A 9,694-nucleotide genomic window follows, 5' to 3' on the forward strand; every position below is an offset into this window, starting at 1 on the left:
AGAAAAGTTAATATATATTTTTTAAAAATACATGTAATCCGAAATCTAAGCTGCCATGTGTAGAAGTTACTCCTCTCTGTTTTGATTTTCCCACAGAAGATCCATGTCTGATTTTCTTTCATATGTGTAACAGTGGGTTTTGTTTTCTTTTGTTTTGGCCTGCATTCTTCCAACATTGACAGAAATCTAAATGCAAAAATTCATTCATGATTCTGTTGCTCCAGTGTATCTAACTTGCTTTTTCTGTGCCATTCTTGTTCTTGTCCAAACGTATGATTTCACACAGTGGCCATCAAAATATAAGTAAAAACTCACTTACTATGATTTTATCCCAGGAATTTCCCTATATTATCATATGGATTTCACAATGATTACTTTAATTACTTAAGAATGTTTCAAAATCAGGGTATCTGAGTGGTTCAGTCCGTTAGGCATCTGACTCTTGACTTTGGCTCAGGTCATGATCTCAGGGTCATAGGATTGAGTCCAGAGTAGGGCTCTGTGCTCAGCAGGGAGTCTGCTTCTCTCTCTCTCTCTCTCTGCCCTCCCCCTCAGCCACCCCTGCTCTCTGTCTCTCAAACAAACAAAATCTTAAAAAAAGAGAATATTCCCAACTATACTTATACTGTAATTTACTTGTCCATTCTTGTGTTATTGGACTTTTAGTATTTTTCCTTGCTTTTTCATAGTTATAGATGATGTCAAGGATAAATCTTCACATAGTCAATGCATTCAACAAACTTTTATATTACAGGGACAGTGCTAGACAATAAAGATTATCTGGAAGGATTCTGCTTCAGGGTCCACACAGGGAGACAGACAAAAGAACGCACAATTACAATTCTGAACTCGAGACCCTCTGCTACCCAAAGTGTGGTTCACAGACCAGAAGCATTGGCTTCAGCAGGAGAATGTTAGAAATGGAAAATCTCAAGCCCCACCTCAGATCTGCAGAATCAGAATCTGAATCTTAACATGATCTGCAGGTGATTCGTGTGCACAGTATGCAAGAAAATGCCAATTCCAGTTCTTTCTGTGTCTCTTGGAAGGTCACTTTATGAGTCTTTCCTGTCTTTCCTGCCTTCCTGACCTCTTCTGCACTTTCCCACAGCCATAAATGAGCTCAGATCTCTCCTATCTTTTTTTTTTAAGATTTATTTATTTATTTTTACAGAGAGTGTGCACCAGGGCAAGCAGGGGGAGGGGCAAGGGAAGAGGGAGAGAGACTCCCAAGCAGACTCCCAGCCAAGTGCAGAGCCTGATGTGGGGTTCAATCCCAGGACCCTGAGATTATGACCTGGGCTGAAGTCAGCTGCTTCAGTCACCAGAGCTACCACCCAGGTGCCCCCCCCCTTTTCTTTCTCAAGTAAGCTCTATACCCAGCGTGGGGCTTGAACTCAAGACTCTGAGATCAAGAGTTACATGCTGTTCAATGCAGCCAGCCAGGTGCCCCTCCCCAAATCTTCATGTTGCTTCCTCTCTAGTGTGCCTCCGAAGACTTGTCACATGTTTTTCTGTAACCCCATCTCCCACTTCCTCTCAGATCCGAGCACTCTGGCTTCTGTTCCCACCTCTTCTTCTTAATTTTTTAATTTTTAATTTTTTTAAGATTTTGTTTATTTGTCAGAGAGAGAGCACAAGTAGGCCGAGAGGCAGGCAGACGAGAGGGAGAAGCAGGCTCCCCGCTGAGCAGAGAGCCCGATGTGGGACTTGATCCCAGGACCCTGGGATCATGACCTGAGCTGAAGGCAGCCGCTTAACCGACTGAGCCACCCAGGTGCCCCTGTTCCCACCTCTTCAACCAGACTTCTTTGAAGATGGATTCTGGCCACCTCTTAGGTGGAGGCTTTTGGTGGACTCTTCAGTTTTCACTTGATGTTATCTGACCCCACAATCAATCCTGGCTCTCAGAGTCTCCCCTGGAAGTCACCACTGTCTTCCAGTCTTTTCCTACTTCTCTTTCCATGTTATTTTGGTATCTCATCTTTCCCCCTTGATCCTTTGCCGCTGGCTACTTGGTCTGCCTCTTAAACTTTGGGATCCAACCTACAGGGTTGTGTCCTATCACTCTCCACATCATCCCTGAATTAGCTCATTTCCATCTGGTGTTTCCATTGTCATCTCTTGACTGTAGATTCCCAAATATACAACACATGCATATGCTGGTCTCTCCCTTTTGAGCTCTTTCCTCTACATCCAACTGCCTACCAGACTTCAGCACCTGGATGTGCAAAGGCACTCAATATGAACAAGCCTAAAAGTGGTTCCCTTAAAAAAATCTGCTCTTCCTCTGGTTTCTCTATTTTAATAAATTGTCCCACCCCCTTCCCAATGACTCGTCCCCTCCTCCACATTCAACCTATAACTGTGGTTTGTTTTTTTTTTAAAGATTTTATTTATTTATTTATTTATTTGACAGAGATCACAAGTAGGTAGAGAGGCAGGCAGAGAGAGAGGAGGAAGCAGGCTCCCTGCTGAGCAGAGAGACCGATGCGGGGCTCGATCCCAGGACCCTGGGATCATGACCCGAGCCGAAGGCAGAGGCTTAACACACTGAGCCACCCAGGCACCCCTGTGGTTTGTTTTTTTTTTTAAGATTTTATTTTTAAGTAATCTCTACACCCAACGTGGGGCTTGAACTCACAAGATCAAGAGTTGCACTCTCCGCTGACTGAGTCATCCAGGTGTCCTGGTAAATGTTTAATAAATGGCTCTCAGGGGGAAAAAAAGTCTGGATTTAAAGCAGCTACTAATTCTCATGGTATAAATATTCCTCCAATGGCCAATTTCAAGTTGCCAGTGTGATGTCACTGAGAGCATTGCCGGGAAGAGAAGCGCACCTCCCCTAGGGTTTCTCCTGTACAGATCTGATAGGCACAAACTGCTGTAACAGAAAGATAATGTTGTAAGAATTAGCAAGTAGTGAATGTTGAGTATTTATTTCTATTGTAAACATACAATTTATTTAATTGTAAGTTTACATAGTTTAATTTTTAACAATGACTGTGTTTAACAACCAGCTTGCAAAATTCCTGAATTTTGCACCCGGCTCTCACGGGCTGGTGGGAGCCGGCTCAAGCACATTCCTGCCCCATCACCATCTCCCCGTGACTGTGTTACTCCTCACCCAGTCTAAGGCAACACATTCCTAACTGGTGTCTTACCTCTAGTCTCACACTATTGCCAGACAGATTGAGTAAAGCATGCCTTTGACCATGTTACCTTTCTTAAAAACCTTCCTTGGGTCTTGCTTGTCCTGAGAATAAAGCCAGATTCCCTAGGTAGCATACATGGTCTTTGAGTTCTAGCTTCTGCCTTCCTTTGTAGCTTCCCAGAGCATTCTTGCATGGTGCTTTCTCCCTCTCCCTCCATCCCCCAGCAGGCTGTGCTCTAGTCAGGCAGCTCATGTGCAATGTCACCAAGGCTGGGGCTTGTCTCTAGCCCTCTGCTCTGGCAGAGCCCCCTGCCCACCATGCTCTTTCCCTGTCCTGGTTTCGCCACAATTGGTTTTTCCACTTACTCCTCTTTGCAAGATTTATGGAGTCGCTGGAGGCTTTTCTCATTATTTCCATTAAATATGAATCTTCCACCCTTCGTGTTCGTGAACTCCATAATATTTCTGTGTTAGGAGCTGGGAGCAGGAATGGAACCTAGCAGGAGCTCAAGTAGGTGTCTGTTAAATGAACATATGAATGAGGGCCAAGCAGGCCGCAAACCTGGTTGGAAAGATGGGATGACAAAGATCTGGAAGGCTGGATTCGTCTAGTCCTTGCTCTTCTTGAACCAAAACCGCTGTGTATTTCTACAGAGATCAAGGATCCCAGAGCTGGAAGGGAATTGAAGGGCTCTGCGGCTCTCTGAAAGAGTTAGTTCCTAATTCTGACATATGCTGCAATGTGGATTAACCTTGAAGACATTATGCTAAGAGAGATGTGATGCTAAGCCAGTTACAAAAAGATGAACACTGTATGATTCTACTTATATGAGGCCATTTAGAAGAGTCAAATTCATTCATAGAGGCAGAAAGTAGAGTGGTGGCTGCCAGGGGCTGGGGGAGGGGGAAATAAGGAGGTAGTGTTTAATGAGTACAGAGTTGTCATTTGGAAAGATGAAAATATTCTGGAAATGGATGGTGTGATGTTAATATATTTAATACAACAAGGTTAATATATTTAATGCCAATGAACTATATGCTTAAAAATGGTTAGTAGTACATTTTTATGTTATGTACATTTACTACATTTTTTGTTTAAAGAGAGTATCTAGAGGAGCCTGGGGGTCTCAGTTGGTTAAGCATCTTATTTCAGCTCAGGTCATGATTCCAGGGCTGGGCCCCATGTTGGGTTCCATGCTCAGTGGGGAGCCTGCTTGTCCCTCTCCCTCTCCCTTGGCCCCTTCCCCCAGCTGTGCTCTCCTTGTCTCTCTCTCAAATAAATAAATAAAATATTTTTAAAAATAAATAAATAAAATAAAATAAAAATAAAAGAGAGTTCTTAGATCTGAGTTCAGGGAGCCAGAGGAGGGCGTGGGGTGAGAGTAGAGTAGTGATGAACCTTGTCTTGACTGATTTCCTTCCTTTCATTCCTTCCTCCAACACCAGTTCTAGACCAGTCCTGTTTTGGGGCTAATACATGTGTGGGGGCATTCAGAGGTGAATAAGACAAGGTACTTGTCCTGGAGCTGTTCAGGCTGCAGGTAAGTGGGGCAGGGATGAATGGAAGTTCACAGGTGGGTTGATGAGGGAGATCATACAGCACAACCCTCAGTCCTCCTGCTCCCTTCCTTCCCCCTGTGACCCCTATGACATGCTTCTATCTGCATCTCTCTGAGACGCATTCCTGGCACCAAGGCTAGATGAAAGCATGTAGTTACATAGAAGAAACATCTGGCTCTAATTATGGAGTTTTTTTTTTAAGGTTTTATTTATTTATTTGACAGACAGAGATCACAAGTAGTCAGAGAGGCAGGCAGGGAGAGAGAGGAGGAAGCAGGCTCTCAGTGGCTCAGAGAGCCCAATGCGGGGCTCGATCCCAGGATGCTGGGATCATGACCCGAGCCGAAGGCAGAGGCTTTAACCCACTGAACCACCCAGGCACCCCTAATTATGGAGTTTTAAATGGGGTCTTCATATTTGACACTTGGAATTATGACTAGTGAATCCTCCAGGTATTTTCAAAGTGAACTAAACTATCTCATGGGCAATGGGAGAGTAATTGGAAATGAGCCCATACAGACCTTGAATATAAGCAGTCTGAGGAATCAGTTTAAACAATTTAAAGCCCACAGTATTAGTTATGAACAATCTATTGCACTGAAACCATATGCTGAAGATCTTAGAATCTGGGAACTCAAAGGGACCTACCCTTGCAATCATTAAGTCTGGCTCCTCATTTTATAGGCGAGGAAATTAAAGTATGTAGAGATAAAGTTCACACAGCAAAAGCATGTCACACCTGGGACCACACCCCTCTTTTTTACTTCCAGTTCAGGATTCTTTATTTTCTGGTCACTTATTGCTTTCTTGCAACAAAATGTTCTGATGAATATATACGTATATGACTTTCTCTTCTAGGACTGCAATGAATCAGTGAGGGAAAGGTGAGTCCTTCAAAATGATGAAGACATATTGTTGTAGGTTGAATTCTGTCTCCCAAAAATGTATGTTGAAGTCCTAAACCCAGTATCTCAGAGTGTGACCTTATTTGGAAATAGAGTTATTGCATGTATATTTAGTTGTATAGATACGGTCGTAGTGGAGTAGGGTGGGCTCCTATTCCAATCTAGTATGACTGGTGGCCTGATAACAGGAGGAGAGAGACACAAAGGGAAAATATGGCCGTGTGACAACAGAGGCTAAGGTTAAAGTGAGGGATCTACTGGTCATGGAATGCCAAGCATTGCTGAGAACCTCAGAAGCTAGGAAGAGGCAAGGAAGGGTACTCTCCTAGAGCTGTCAGAGAGAACTTGTTAGGAGCCAGATTAGGTATGCTATTGAAGCTAAGTTGGTATTAATTGAAACTAGATTGGTATGAATTTAGGTGTTATCGGTAACCCTCATGGTAATCAATGAGAAAAGAACTTAAAATTTTATAGAAAAGAACAGGGAATCAAAATGGTACACTAGGTTAAATGAAAAATTAAAAAAGGCTGGGGCGCCTGGGTAACTCAGTGGGTTAAGCTTCTGCCTTAAGCTCAGGTCATGGTCTCAGGGTCCTGGGATTGAGCCCTGCATCAGGCTCTCGGCTCAGTGGGGAGCCTGCTTCCTCCTCTCTCTCTGCCTGCCTCTCTGCCTACTTGTGATCTCTCTCTCTCTGTGTCAAATAAATAAATAAAATCTTAAAAAAAAAAAGAAAAAAAGAAAAACAAAAGAAGGCAGTGTTGAAGGAATTCAGGAACAAAAAAAGATATCAGACATCCAGAAAACAAATAGCAAAATGACAAAGTAAAAAGTCACTTTAAATGAAAATGGAGTAAATGCACCAATTAAAATACAGAGATCATCAGAATGGATAAAAGATATGATCCAACTATATACTATTTGTAAGAATAGTATAGACTCATTTTTGATCCAAAGGCATAAAGCAGGGATTAGGTCTCTTATTCTCATAATTTTTCCATACATGACATGTGGTAGACATCCAATAAATATTTATTTGAATAAATGAAACAATAAAGGTTATCAATCCTTTAAAATGTGTCAGTCTGGGGGCGCCTGTGTGGCTCAGTGTGTTGGGCCTCTGCCTTTGGCTCAGGTCATGATCTCACAGTCCTGGGATCGAGCCCCGTGTTGGGCTCTCTGCTCGGTGGGGAGCCTGCTTTCCCCTCTCTCTCTGCCTACTTGTGATCTCTCTCTCTCTGTCAAATAAATAAATAAATAAAATCTTAAAAAAAAGTGTCAGTCTGATTTATAAAAAATTATATTCTCTTTTAGTTTCCATTTATCTGATTATTATGAAAATCAATCATCTCATGTTAATCAGCTGTTTCTAGTTCTCTGTCTACAACTACCTGTTCATATCCTTGCCTCTTTTCCTATGGTGGCATTTAGTTTCTTAACTGATATGTGAGAATTCTTTATATGTTATGGATAATATCATTTAGTATATGTGAGAGAAATCTTTTCTCCCACTCTGTGGTTTGTCTTTTAATTTTTAAATGTTTTCAGGCACCTGGGTATCTCAGTTGGTTAAGTATCTGCCTTCAGCTCAGGTCATGATCCCAGGGTCCTGGGATTGAGTCTCCCATTGGGCCCCCCGCTCAGTGGAAAGCCTGCTTCTCCCTCTGCCTGCTGCTCCCCCCTGCTCTGTCTCTCTCTCTCTGTCAAATAAGTAAATAAAATCTTAAAATAATTTTTAAGTGTTTTCTTTCTCCTTAAAGTACTACACTTAAAATATTTTTTCTAATTCTTAGGTGATTTGTCAGTAATTTATTTTTTGAATGGGTTGAGGTGGGCTCCGACTTCATGTTTGCAGGTTTTTCAGCATCACTTATCAAATAGCCCATATATTCAGCACTGGTTGAAAGTGCTACCTTCATCCCCCTCCGAAATACACACAGACTTTTGATGCTTCTTCCTGCTCCAGTACCCCATGTGATCCATTTCAGTGCTGAGCATCTGTGTTTACTTCATTGGCCCTCACCTGACGGTGGTCCTCCTTGCAGACTACATCTATTTTTTTATTCTTAGAGAGATGTACCTTCTACCCTCTGCTGCCTAGTATAGCTCCTAATAATCTCTGCCCACTGCTTTCCTGCTCCCATTTCACAGTTTGTCCAAATGGTCTTTGAAGACAGGAAACCAGAGCTTTTGATAACATTACCTGAGCCGAATCAGAGTTCGTGTCTACTAAGCAGGCTGAGGCTTTTTAGGGGTAGAGTTTGGTCAGGTAGATAGACTCCTCTCTGTGCCAGGAAACTGTGGCAAACAATAAAAGCTCTCCCTGTCCCACAACAGCTGAGCACAGGCACAGAAGAGAGAAGGTTAGAGAGTAAGTTCCCAGAGCAATGGCACAGCAGGGGAATGAAGCCATTTTCGAGAGACAGAGGCATTGAACATTCTGATGAAAATGGGCAGTGGTTCCAGGATTGTAACAGATCTGCCTAGTAGCAAAGCAAGAATGCGGAGTGTTGGGCCGGGCAAATCTAGTTGTTGAAGACTGTGCAGAAAGTTTGAAGTTTGAGGTTTTGCAGATCAGGAGACAGCCTCTTCTGCAATTCATAGATCTGGTACAATAAAATCATGGCACAAATGCACACTGGGATCAGTCTTAGAAGCATATCAGGTCCAGAACAAAGGTAGAAGATGATGTAGACTCTTATCAGAATAGTGACAGTCCTTTTATGCCCCACCTTGTGAATGGTTTCACCAATTTAATAAGAAACAATGGATACTAATGGGTGAGACACAAAGCATAAACTCTGTAATTTATTTTATATAATTGTGCATAAGTTGACTGTTGTCAGCTGCATATAATTCATTTGATAGGGTGATCTTGATTATTCTCATTTTTTTTCTGTTGTCAATGCAAAGTCCTGATAAAGTAATTCATGCTAATGTTGTTACAAAGACATGTCTGGACTAAAAATTGCAGGCATGATGCTGGAGTCTAGGGGAGGCAGGTGAAGAAAGTTGATTCCTTATAGAATGACACCTATATAAGGTCTGTCCCTGATTATGTGTGTCACTTCCTACATTAGAATCTGTGGGTTTAGCATTCATGGACATTTAAAATAAAGGTATGTCTTTGGAGTGTGCAGCTTCTCAAGGCATTACTGGTGACATGCTTCGAGATTTCTTGTATAGAATCTAATGATTCTTAAATAAATTAGAATCTCAATGGTTTTGCTAGTCAATGGTTCTTATATACTCACTTAGATCTAAGCCTTGAGGAATACAATTCCAACTAGGAATAATAACAAATGAGAATAGAGCTCTCGAAATACTAGCTCCGTATCCTAGGATTTTATTGTAATGTGACTATTATCACTTATATAGTTTAATTTATAGTATATATACATTTTTAAATTTCATGATTTTATAAGGAAAAGCAGTCTCTAAAAAAATTAAAAGCCATCTATATGAATGTCCAAATTTTCAAGAATGATTTCATAGCCTGGATGAAAATTGCGTGCTCTCTCCATCACCTTGCAATTTGAAGAACTGCAAAATCATGAATAATAAAAAAGGATGTTAAACTTTTCAACAAATCCAGATGGGTACCAATGTCATTGAGAATTCCTGAGAACCACCTTGATTGCTGCTTCAGACGAGGAGCCTGAACTGGTTATCACTTACCAGTTGCAATGCATGGGTTTTAAGTGACAACAGTTTCTATAATTACATTTTAAAATTGTACAGGCATTAAGTCTGTATTTGTGGCAAATGAAAAACACCCCAACTTTAAAGGGCAACATTCACTCATTTCACTTATCAGACTGTATTCCTGCCTCAACCTATTAGACTTTGGGGCAACAGAAGGAATGATGGATTGTGCATGGAACCCAGTGTTAACACTAACTTTTGTTGGGAACTTGCAAGTTTCTTCTCATCCTTGGGCCTTAGTTTTCCCTTCTACAGAATGAGGGCATTGTACTAGATGTCCCCTTTGGACATTATTCTAGGGTTAGGGTTTTTTTTCCCTCGGGTATGAAGAGAAATCACCAATGACTGAGCAGCCAAACAAGTTATTTTTTG

Source organism: Lontra canadensis, unplaced genomic scaffold (assembly GCF_010015895.1).
Source record: "Lontra canadensis isolate GAN:19392208 unplaced genomic scaffold, GSC_riverotter_1.0 scaffold19, whole genome shotgun sequence".
Classification (NCBI taxonomy): domain Eukaryota; kingdom Metazoa; phylum Chordata; class Mammalia; order Carnivora; family Mustelidae; genus Lontra; species Lontra canadensis.